General features: G+C 45.5%; 1 non-coding gene across 1 annotated transcript; it reads right to left on the reverse strand.

Moving 5' to 3' along the window:
* Positions 1 to 2,121: 2,121 nt before the first annotated feature.
* Positions 2,122 to 2,195, reverse strand: Trnat-cgu. The gene has a single exon. It is a non-coding gene; the product is annotated as a tRNA-Thr (tRNA).
* Between the last annotated feature and the right edge of the window lie 9,375 nt (positions 2,196 to 11,570).

Raw genomic sequence — 11,570 nt, forward strand, 5'->3', positions numbered from 1 at the left:
ATGTTAACTTGATCTGTCATAATACTGTGTAACTTTTTCTCTGAAGAAACCTCTTATTAAATTTGCTTGAAGCAGGTATGGTGAGTAATAAGGTACTGGGTCAATAAACACAATTTATTATCCCCAAATAAACGAATAGTAAACAATGTGGAGGTGTTTTTGGTTCCCACGAAAGCGCCTTGCAAAGCAGAATAAGTAAATATAGCAATTCTCCACCTAGAAAGTAATTTAGAAAAACCAGTTGGTTAACATTCTCATAGCACCACAGACAAAAAGAAGCTTAATAACACCTCGAACGCATCACGTCAACATAAAAAATACATACAACACAAAAATTTTAAAAGTTCGGGCAAACGAATATATAACAGTTTTAAAAAATATATTTACTGCCAAGGGCTAATGTTAAACTTATATTAAGCGGGGCACCTCAGAATTGCACTTAACATACACAGAATACCCGCCTGGAATGTGGGTGAACCCTACTGAGATAGTAAGAAAAACAATTTTAAGTCATAATTCGCTGACAACAGCCAGTTACCAGTTCGAGACTGAAAATCGTTGCACGACGCTACCAACAGGGATTTATTTCTTTACCAACCGGATGCGTCATCAAAGTCCGCGTACAATTAAGCTCAAAACAAGCGACATAGAGCAATAATAAACAAAACTGGAGCAACAAATACCTGCCGCTTTTGGTTCGTTATAAATTAGGTATTTAAGAAAGCCCTTTTGGCACCTAATTAATAAATCAGGTAAAACGCATTGCGGCAGCTAGCAAAATAATTTTTTGAAAATCAAAAGAAACCAATTTAAAACAAAAACATAACTGTTAACTCCATTAAACGGTTATAAGCAGTAAATACAAAGACTTCAAACATTCGCCAACTGGGTAGCCGAAGGAGGCACTTCTATACTCGTAGATAACAAGAGAAAATTGTGGCAGTACTTCTAAGGGCAATTCTCATCCAAATTGTGGCTCAAGCGTCCGAAAACAGAATCAGGAGCATAGATATTTAACTAGCCGACCTGCTGTTTTAACAAATGGAGACACATATCTTTATCAGCCACTGACTTTACAAATTAAAAACTACGCCAAGGTGGTTCTTTCTTTCCAATTAGATGTCATGTGAGGCGCCTGAAACCAGACACATAAGACTACGCAGCGAGGCCTTCTTCCGGGCTTCTCTACTATGTGCGTAAAATAATAATAATAATAATGATGATAATGATAATCCTATGCACTCCTTCAACTTATGAATTTATATTAATGAAGTTCCTTCTGACGCAGTCACATACGCACAAATGAACTAGGAAGTTTCAAGGCAAATCTCTTATGAACATACCCCACTAATAGAATAACATTATAACATGCGAAGTTTGCGTGAGCATCAACGAGCTACGGACGTTCAACAAGTACAGCAACCGCTCGCCTGGTACAGTTAACAAGAAATTTCAGCAAACAACACACGCAAGCAGCAACTCGTGACGCTTGCTCAGAAATGACGCACACATCCTGATACAGCAAACTGACGAGCTCTCTCTCGGCTGGTTGCACGTAAGGCACAGAAAATACTTTTGGATGATATGATGTAACCAGGATGAAGAGGGGTCAGGACATTCATTTAAGAAGTTAGAATCGTTGCCAGTGAAGGAGGTAGATGCTCATCAAAAAGATTCCAACCGTTTTCAGATGAAAAGAAATATCAGGCCTGTTTCCCGTGCGCCAAATGGCTCAGTAGCCTGTAGCTCGAATGCAGATAGGTGTCTTATCACAAATAGTCCTCAGGCCAGGCTGCCACTTCTGGTCCAATGAACAGCTCACCGGAACGGTAAACAAGTCAGCAGCAACAGCAAATTCTGAACAGCACACTGCGTATCCAGTAAGTCAACTGGGTTAATGTATGCTGTGCACAACTCATATGTCACCATGTGGTACCACATCCCTACATCTGGTGTATGTGCATCCGCTGTTCACGCAGAAACTGGGCAAACACGTCCCCACAGAACAGCTGCTAGCAATATTACAAACGTACACAGCTTAGAACTATCTTACAATGAAATGGACACCCTTAGCTGCTTACAGGCCTTGACTTAACGTCAACGGGGACAGATGAAAATGTGTGCCCCGACCGGGACTCGAACCCGGGATCTCCTGCTTACGTGACAGACGCTCTATCCATCTGAGCCACCGAGGACACAGAGGATAATTTCATTCCAACGAGCTGCATGGTCACCGATGGTATCTGTTCCTTCGGACATGTCCGAAAGAACAAGTACCATCAGAGTATATATATATAATTAAGGCTCACCGGCCACTTGACCATCATCTTCTTCTGTGCGGATGCACAAACAGTGCCCGAACTCTTACGGGAATCGGCAACGCGCCGTAAGGGGCACTACGAATGTTAAAAAAATGGTTCAAATGGCTCTAAGCACTATGGGACTTAACAGCTGTGGTCATCAGTCCCCTAGAACTTAGAACTACTTAAACCTAACTAACCTAAGGACATCACACACATCCATGCCCGAGGCAGGATTCGAACCTGCGACCGTAGCAGTCGCGCTGTTCCGGACTGCGCGCCTAGAACCGCGAGACCACCGCGGCCGGCCACTACGAATGTAGTGCGGGACATTACGTTGAGAATGTGGGTTTCGCGGGAGGCGTGCCAGAGATAAATCCCTACAGTCGCGCTATGCTCTGTGTCCTCGGTGGCTCAGACGCCGGCACGGTGGCTCAGCGTGTTCGGTCAGAAGGTTAACTGCCCTCTGTAATAAAAAACACTGAGTTAATGTATCAACGATGAACTTTAACAATTGTCATAGGACGTCCGCCCCGAACAAATACAACGATCAATATCGAACAAAACGAGATTTAAAAAGAAAGGATAGAGCGTCTGCCATGTAAGCAGGAGATCACGGATTCGAGTCCCGGTCGGGGAACACATTTTCATCTGTCCCCGTTCACCTATGTCAACGCCTGTAAGCAGCTAAAGGTGTTCATTTCATTGTAATTTCATTCTAACGATCTGCATGGGCAGCGATGGCATTTGTTCCTTCGGACATGTCCGAAAGACAGATACCATCTTAGTATACTTAGAACATCTATTTAACGGTAAAATAGTAATAAAATTATACCTAAAAGCACCTGTTGTAAGAAGTGATGTAACGCTCTTGTGGTATTCTCAAAGTAATTAGGAGGCAACAGTAGGTACAGTAGAGATTTAATTCTTTGAACTCATTGTCTGATCATGCCTGCATGTATTATCACCTTCAGACAGATTTAAGATTACAAGAATTCAGTTCTTTATCTGCCCTTTTCTTCCATTAAAGAGGCTCGGGTCTTGTTAGATATTCTAGATGGCTTGACTTAGACCACTTGCAACAATGAGGTGACTCGCATTGCATAACTGCGTTGACCAGTCGTCGCCACCCACCTGCTGACAGGAGTACTACAGCCAGGGGCACTTCGGTAGCCTGCAAACGTGGTTTTAAAAGCTGCAACAACACGGCCGGCCTGCACTGGTGCGTATAAATATTGCCCTTTCGACTTAGCAGTTGTTAGGTTCATCGTCGAAACAGTATGACATCTATCCTGCAACCATCATCGTGTCAGCTTCCACCTTGACGTGAATCCATCGCGTCTCATCTACTCGCTGTCAGCTCGAAACAGGTCCAGGGATCGCACCCGGGTGTCTCCTACGGACCGACCATCAGGAAACTTCGTGTACAGTGGAATCCGGTGTCCAAGCCGCTGGGAGTCCTCCAGTACCAGCCGCCGCTGACTAACACGCCCTGTACGCCATCGCCGGCCGGAGTGGCCGTGCGGTTCTAAGCGCTACAGTCTGGAGCCGAGCAACCGCTACGGTCGCAGGTTCGAATCCCGCCTCGGGCACGGATGTGTGTGTTGTCCTTAGGTTAATTAGGCTTAATTAGTTCTAAGTTCTAGGCGACTGATGACCTCAGAAGTTAAGTCGCATAGTGCTCAGAGCCATTTGTACGCCATCGGTCGCCTCACTAACACCATTAACAGGAAGAGTAAAGCGCATCAGCATCTGGCACTGAGCCACTGCGGAATGCTTTGCTAGGTAGTGTCACTCCATGCTCGGGCCCCACTGAGGCAGCAGCTCTTGCTGGCGCCTGAACATGCTGAACATGGACGCCGTCGATCAATTCCATGGTTCGCAATCGACGAAGGCAGTTGCCCAGGTATGTTGGAGCATTAAAAGAATTTATTTACACGTCATTTATTTAGAAGAATCTACCAAACTCCTCCGATGAACTCATGTAACCCTCGCCAACCTGTCAAATCCACAACGCCCAGAAGGGAGAGCTGAACATCATCATGATTACGCTGCAGTTTACTCGCACACTGATCAGCCAGAAGATTATGATCACCTGACGAGGAATGTCTTGTCAGACACACTCATGGTGCATGCATTATCAGTGAGTGTGCCGTCCGTGCGAAGAATGGGGAAGGCGCGCGATATATCTGTGGTTAACCGAGGACAGATTGTGATGGCCCGGAGGCTTAGCACAAGTATTTAGGAATCTGCACAACTTGTGAGATGTTCGAGGAGTGCTGTGGTGAGTGATTTCGACACGTGGCAAAACCAAGGTGTAGCTATATCCAGACATTTTGCGTTTGGGAGGCTACCCCCTCATTACAGATGCCGTGCATCGTGCGCTGGACAGACTGGTAAAACAAGACATTCGGTGAACTGTGTCGGAACTAACATCAGAGGTTAATGCTGGGCAGAGTACAGGTGTATCCGAAATCGCAGGGTACCGAACACTCCTAACGATGGGAATCCACAGACAGCGACCCATGTTAACACCACGATATCAGCAACTACAACTGAAAAGGGCATGTGACCACCGGCACTGAACGTTGGGGCAGTGGCAGAGTGCTGCACGGTCTTGTAAATCCCCATACCTTCTCCATGCGGACGGGCGGGCGCGAGTCCGTACTGCTCCAGGGGAACAGCTCCTTGACAACTGTACTGCAGAACAGAGGCAAGTTGGCGGTGGCTCCATGATAATCCGGGCAACATTCACGTGGTTTTTCCACAGGTCCAGTAGAGCTCGTACAGAACACCATGACGGCCAAGGATTATCATACGCCGCGCGGGATTAGCCGAGCGGTCTCAGGCGCTGCAGTCATGGACTGTGCGGCTGATCCCGGCGGAGGTTCGAGTCCTCCCTCGGGCATGGGTGTGTGTGTTTTTCCTTAGCATAATTTAGGTTAAGTAGTGTGTAAGCTTAGGGACTGATGACCTTAGCAGCTAAGTCCCATAAGATTTCACACACATTGGAATTTACAGCAGTTAGGCGGCTTGTGTGTGCAATGTGGCGCCAACTCCCTCCAGCGACATAGCAAGGCCTCATTGCTTCCATGCCACGACGCGTCGCCGCTGTTATCTGTGCCAAAGGTGAAAATACCGGGTACTACGTTGGTGGTCATAATGTTCTGGCTGATCAGCATAAGCGCCTGGCAGAGGGTTCATCAAACCACTTTCATACTATTTCTCCATCGTTCTCCTCTCCAAAGGTGCAACGGACAAATAAACAGTTAAAACGCTCCAAGCGAACTTCGATTTTTGTCATTTTATTACGGCGATCATTTCTCCCAATGTAGGTGGAGATCAACAAAATATTTTCCCATTCGGAAGAGAAAGTTTGAGATGGAAATTTAATGCAATCTCGTAAGGATATCACACCGCACAGCAGTAGTATAGTAGAGGCCGGGCCACCGTACTGTAAGCAGACTAATGGATTTATTGCATGCTCTAAGTGTTCCGACAATCAAAAGCAGTCTTTGCTTCGCTTTCCTCGCAACATTATCTGTGCGAACGTTCCAATTGAAGTCGTGGTTGAATTTAAAGCTCTTAGATTTGAGTGATTTATCGTTTAAGCGAAATTTAACGGCTTACTCCTCGAACCAATGTGGATGACTCATAGTTTTCATTATTTGGAGTTAGTTGCCACTGTTTGCACTACACAGATATAGTGTCTAAGTCATTTTAGAAATACTTTTGATCTTCAAATGACTTTTCTAGACGGTAAAGGCCAGCATCATCTGCAAACAATGGAATAGGGCTTCTCAGATTAACTCCTAAATAACTGATGGAGATTATTTTGAAAATTTCTCGTAAGTTCCTAAGCGACCAAACTGCTGATGTCATGGGTCTATAGACTTACACACTACTTAATTTAACTTATACCAGCTTACACTAAGGACGACACACACACCCATGCCCGAGAGAGACTCGAACCTCCGACGGGGGTAGACGCGCGGACCGTGACAAAACGCCTTAGACTGCGCGGCTACCCTGCGGGGCTCAGTGTAGATCGTAGGCAGCTTGGCACGTAGCAGTGTCTGCGACGGTAGGAGAATAAAGGGAGAGATTATAGCGGTGAACGACCAGATGGCTGTACAGAAGTGCTTCATGTCAGCAGTAATAAGTACGCAGACGTCCCCTGACACTAGCATTCGACCGCAGAGGCAGAAGAGAACATTGTTATCACCAAGTAACAGGTATACACGAGGAAGCTGTCTCAAGAGATCTATAAGTGTTGTGCCCTCGGCGGGTTCTTGCGGCAGGATGTACACAGAGAATACGATACGGCGAGATGGCGCAAATACTGCTACTACAACCGCTTGTATCGCAGTGGTGCGGGTGACGGGCGAGCAGTGGTGTGATTAGTTGATGAACACTGTCACACCGAACTTCGCTCGCTCAGCACTCACGTGATCCTACCTGTAAATGTTAAGCACAGCCAGTACTGTATTATCTGTGATCTTTGCCTACTGAAGGCATACGCTCATAGACCTTCCCTGCACCACCATTTTTAATTCCTCCGCGTGTGCCTTATAACCGTTCAAATCCAGCTAAAGCGTGGAAGCGATTTTAACTATTGGGTTAGACCCTTGCCAAGTCTTGTAGAGTCGAAGGGGAGTTCAAAGTGTTGCAGGTGGGGTACACGAGCTCGTTGTATCGTGCAGAAAGTTTTTTAGGTCTACTGAACACCCTTCCCCATCAGATCTTACTGTAGCCTTCGGTTACAGGGTTTCAGGGTTTTAAACTTGCATTTTACATCTGTTATTTCTGCTTAATGATTCGCCTTCCTGTGCAGAGGGTGGTAAGGAGATGGATCTGGACGTAACTAGACTTCGTTTCTTGAGCGTAACTCTCTGTATTTCCTTCGTACTCAACACTTGGTTGTCAGCCAAGGTAATAACTGCAACCGGTGCTTTAACGGTGCAACTACAAGCAGAAGTCGATGTTTGTCAGAAAACATTTTAGGAAACAGTTATCAGTTTCATAATTTTACTTAGAAACATAGTCTAGAGGGCACAAATTACATTTATTGGTAACCGGTTTGAGTTCAAAGTCGAACCATTTTCAGACCGCACTGCAATGATAACTTTTGGAGACGGATCGCCGGCCGGTGTGGCCGAGCGGTTCTAGGCGCTTCAGTCTTGAACCGCGCGACGGCTGCGGTCGTAGGTTCGAATCCTGCCTCGGACATGGATGTGTGTGATGTCCTTAGGTTGGTTAGGTTTAAGTAGTTCTAAGTTCTAGGGGACTGATGACCACAGACGTTAAGTCCCATAGTGCTCAGAGCCATTTGAACCATTTGAGACGGATCCACGGAGCAGGAAGTGCAGATTCCTCCAGACGCTGTCAACTGCTCCCACAGTTGCTTGACTGGTGCACACCCTGCCATTTTCAAGGCAAAAATGCGGCAAGTAAATGTTGTGCAAGGGAATTTAAAACCTCAGTTAGAAGAGAAACAGTGGAAAATTGACACACACACACACACACACACACACACACACACACACACACACACACACACACACGCGCGCGCACGCACACACACACACACACACAAACGCGCCCTAAGTAAAGACTAGCGCCACCACAAATCAAAGATGATGTCAGAAGTTGTCGATGGCGAAATTAATAACCAACGGGTGTCCCCCTATTATCCGAAAATGGAGAGAGTATGATTCCACGCAGAATTGAACAAAGATCACCATCTCTATTTATATGGTTACTTATATCGGTCACACTATCGGGACTATGGAGGAGGTGTATTGAGCATGAACGTCGTACATGCTTACATTAAACGAGTAAATCTGTCATTAAAGAACACTCTGTTAGCACCGGTCATTCTACGGAATATAACAACACAGAGATTCGCACGCACTTCCAGCTATTACGATAGTGTTATTAATGAAGCGGTTGAAATTAAATAAGTAAGTAATCTTATAAAACAGATGGTGGCGTAAGTTTAAATTTTGCCTGGTAAGAGGAACAGAGTTATTATTATACATCACTGTCAATAACTTCTGACGGTGGTAGCTTTTCTGTGATAGCGTTTGTGTTTACAGAGTGTATGTGTGGGTATGTTATCGTCCCACTGTTTCTCTGCAAAATGGGATTCTAAATTCCCTTGAGCAGCACTTATTTGCGGCAGATATGCGTCGAAAATGGCACCGTGTGCTCCTGTCGAAATAACGTTGGTTGTCGACGTCGTCAGCTGGCTGCTTTCCCGTAAATTATTTGAACTTAGTACACGCCGGGAGAAACTAAATTCTCACATTTCAAAATATTTCGCATCTCCATTATACCTTTGCTAGCCCTTCCACTAAACGCTCATTGACACGACAATTCTACAGTAACAAAGAGTATAGTGCGTTTCAACAACTAAGCGATTTCCCAACATCAAACTATACCCACAAACATTCAAAATTGTCGCCAAGTTTATTTCATGCACTTGTGACATTATGTACGCCTTTCTCGTCATTGCAACAAATCGGCACCGTTAATGTATCGTTGTGTCATTTGTTGATAAGCTGTCAGTCTGACCTGCAGTCACATTTTAGTCTTCCTAAACTCCAACATGAGACCAGAAACCATCTTGGAGAGAAAGGTAACACGTTTTCTTGCCTTTTGCTAAGCAATATATTTGTACCTTTGCGAATGTACACAAGCGTAAAATAGAATTTAAATGGATCAGTGGGCGGCAGTTTAAAGCAATTTGTATCAATGTATGGTGTCAGTATTGTGTTCCCATTCTGTTATGGAAACAGTCAACAAGAAATAAATTGCCACTGAAGTACAGATGTGGACAAAAACTAGCAAATATCATATCCGCAACACATTACAACGCCCTACAGGGCGTAGTAAACATTTCTGCGTTCCAAAACACCTCCAGTCGCCTCGGAACGCATAAATACAGTTTTTCAAGAGAATCATGTACCATTCGTCCTACAAAACAGCGGCAAGTTTACGTAAGGATGATGAAGTCTGATAGCGATCACACCCCGCTCTCCGGAAAGAAGACCATAAAAGCAGAGTAATATTGAGATCTGGTGACTATGGTGGCAATGGGGGGGGAGGGGGGGGGCGATACGACAATTCATCCTCCCGCTCACAAAACCTGTACGATGCGAGCTGTTTGGTTTTGTTGATGTCATCTTGGAACATAGCGCCACCATTAAGCAAGAAACGTTGTAGAATGGGATGCACTTGATCAGTCAAAATGGCCACATTATCCTTGTCAGAAATGCGTCCTTGAAGACTAACAATGGGGCCTGTGGAATACCACGATGTGGCTGCTCAAATCAACACCGTATGCCCACCATGTTTGACTCTTGGCAGCTAATATCGGCAGGAAGATGGAAACGCAGTGCAACAAGACGAATCCGACCAAAAGACATTCTTTCATAGCTCCATAGTCCAGGTTTTTTTGGCTTTGACATCAGAATTTTCCGTTACGGCCATCTGCATTACTGACTTGTGGTTTCGTAATTCCGTCTCGCTTATGGGGCTCCCTTTGTTTTATTTTGTTGTGATAGTGTTCATGAGTGTGACATTCAGTACTGAAGTTATTTTTCGAGCTGTCGCCTCTTAGGTTTTGTCACAATCTCCTTAATGGCCGCCTGTTACCATTACCCAACAGACATTTTCGTCCGCCTTGTGACTTGGTGCATTATGTCTTTTTCCGCTCTCTCTGCTTGCGGTATAAATCTTCTATATGGCGTCTCTTGTAACACCAAACAGTTTTGCTCCCTCATCTACAGAAGCACCCAATTAGGCGTTGGGCGTAGCAGAGATGTGGAGGTTGCCGGAGGAACAATGCACAACAGTTGATCGGGTCAACTACGCGTCTTCTCTGTGTGATGGGGAGTCAGACAGCGCGACTGAAGCAAAAGAGTGGAAGCTAGGACTTGGATCCGATAAAGGCCAATGGGGCCGATGTCAGCATGCGGATCATGTGGCCCAGCGACCGCTGAGAGAACAGCACATACACAATAAAAAGACTTGAACTAACACAGTGATGTAACAAAACAGATTAAAAGACAAGGCAATAAGTGAGAATATTATGTGTTCTTGAGTTACAGAGCACTGAAGAGAGAAGAAATTTCAGAAAGTTATATAAATCACAGCAATACAAATTAATTGATTATGAACCTCAATAGTAGGTTATATAGACGATGTAACTAAGGTCATACACAACGTGATCAAAAGTATCTGGACTCCTGGTTAAAAACGACTTACAAGTTCGTGGCGCCCTCCATCGGTAATGCTGGATTTCAATATAGCGTTGGCCCACCCTTAGCCTTGATGACAGCTTCCATTTACGCAGGCACACGTTCAATCAGATGCTGGAAGGTTTCCTGAGTAACGGCAGCCCATTCTTCACGGGGTGCTGTACTGAGGAGACGTATCGATGTCGGTCGGTGAGGCCTGGCACAAAGTCGGTGTTCCAAAACAACCGAAAGGTGTTCTATAGGATTCAGGTGAGGACTCTGTGCAGGACAGTTAGTTACAGGGATGTTATTGTCATGTAACCAATACCCCACTGGCTGTGCGTTATGAAAAGGTGCTTGATCGTCTTGAGAGATGTAACGCCATCCCTGAAATGCTCTTCAACAGTGGGAAGTAAGAATGTGCTTAGAACATGAATGTAGGCCTGTGCTGTGATAGTACCACGCAAAACAACAAGGGGTGCAAGCCCCCTCCTGGAAAAACACGACCACACCGTAACACCACCGCCCCCGAATTTTAATGTAGGCACTACACACGCTGGCGCATGACGTTCACCGGGAATTCGCCACACCCACACTCAGCCATCGGATCCCACAGTGTGTACCGTGATTCGTCATTCCACACAACGTTTTTCAACTGTTCCACCGTCCAACGTCTACGCTCCTTACACCAAGCGAGGCGTCGATTGGCATTTATCGGCGTGATGTGTGGCTTACGAGCAGCCGTTCGACCAGGAAATTCAAGTTTTCTCACCTCCCGCCAAACTGCCATAGTCCTTGCAGTGGATCCTGAAGCAGTTTGGAATTCCTGTGTGATGGTCTGTATAGATGTCTCTCTGTTGCACATTACGACCCTCTTCATCTGTCGGCGGTCTCTGTCAGTCAACAGATGAGGTCGGCGTGTACGCTTTTGTGCTGTATGTGTCCCTTCACGTTTCCATTTCACTATCACATCGGAAACAGTGGACCTAAGGATGTTTAGAAGTGTGGAAATCGTACAGACGTATGA

The sequence above is a fragment of the Schistocerca piceifrons genome, chromosome 1 (genome assembly GCF_021461385.2).
Source record: "Schistocerca piceifrons isolate TAMUIC-IGC-003096 chromosome 1, iqSchPice1.1, whole genome shotgun sequence".
In the NCBI taxonomy this organism is placed as follows: Eukaryota; Metazoa; Arthropoda; class Insecta; order Orthoptera; family Acrididae; genus Schistocerca; species Schistocerca piceifrons.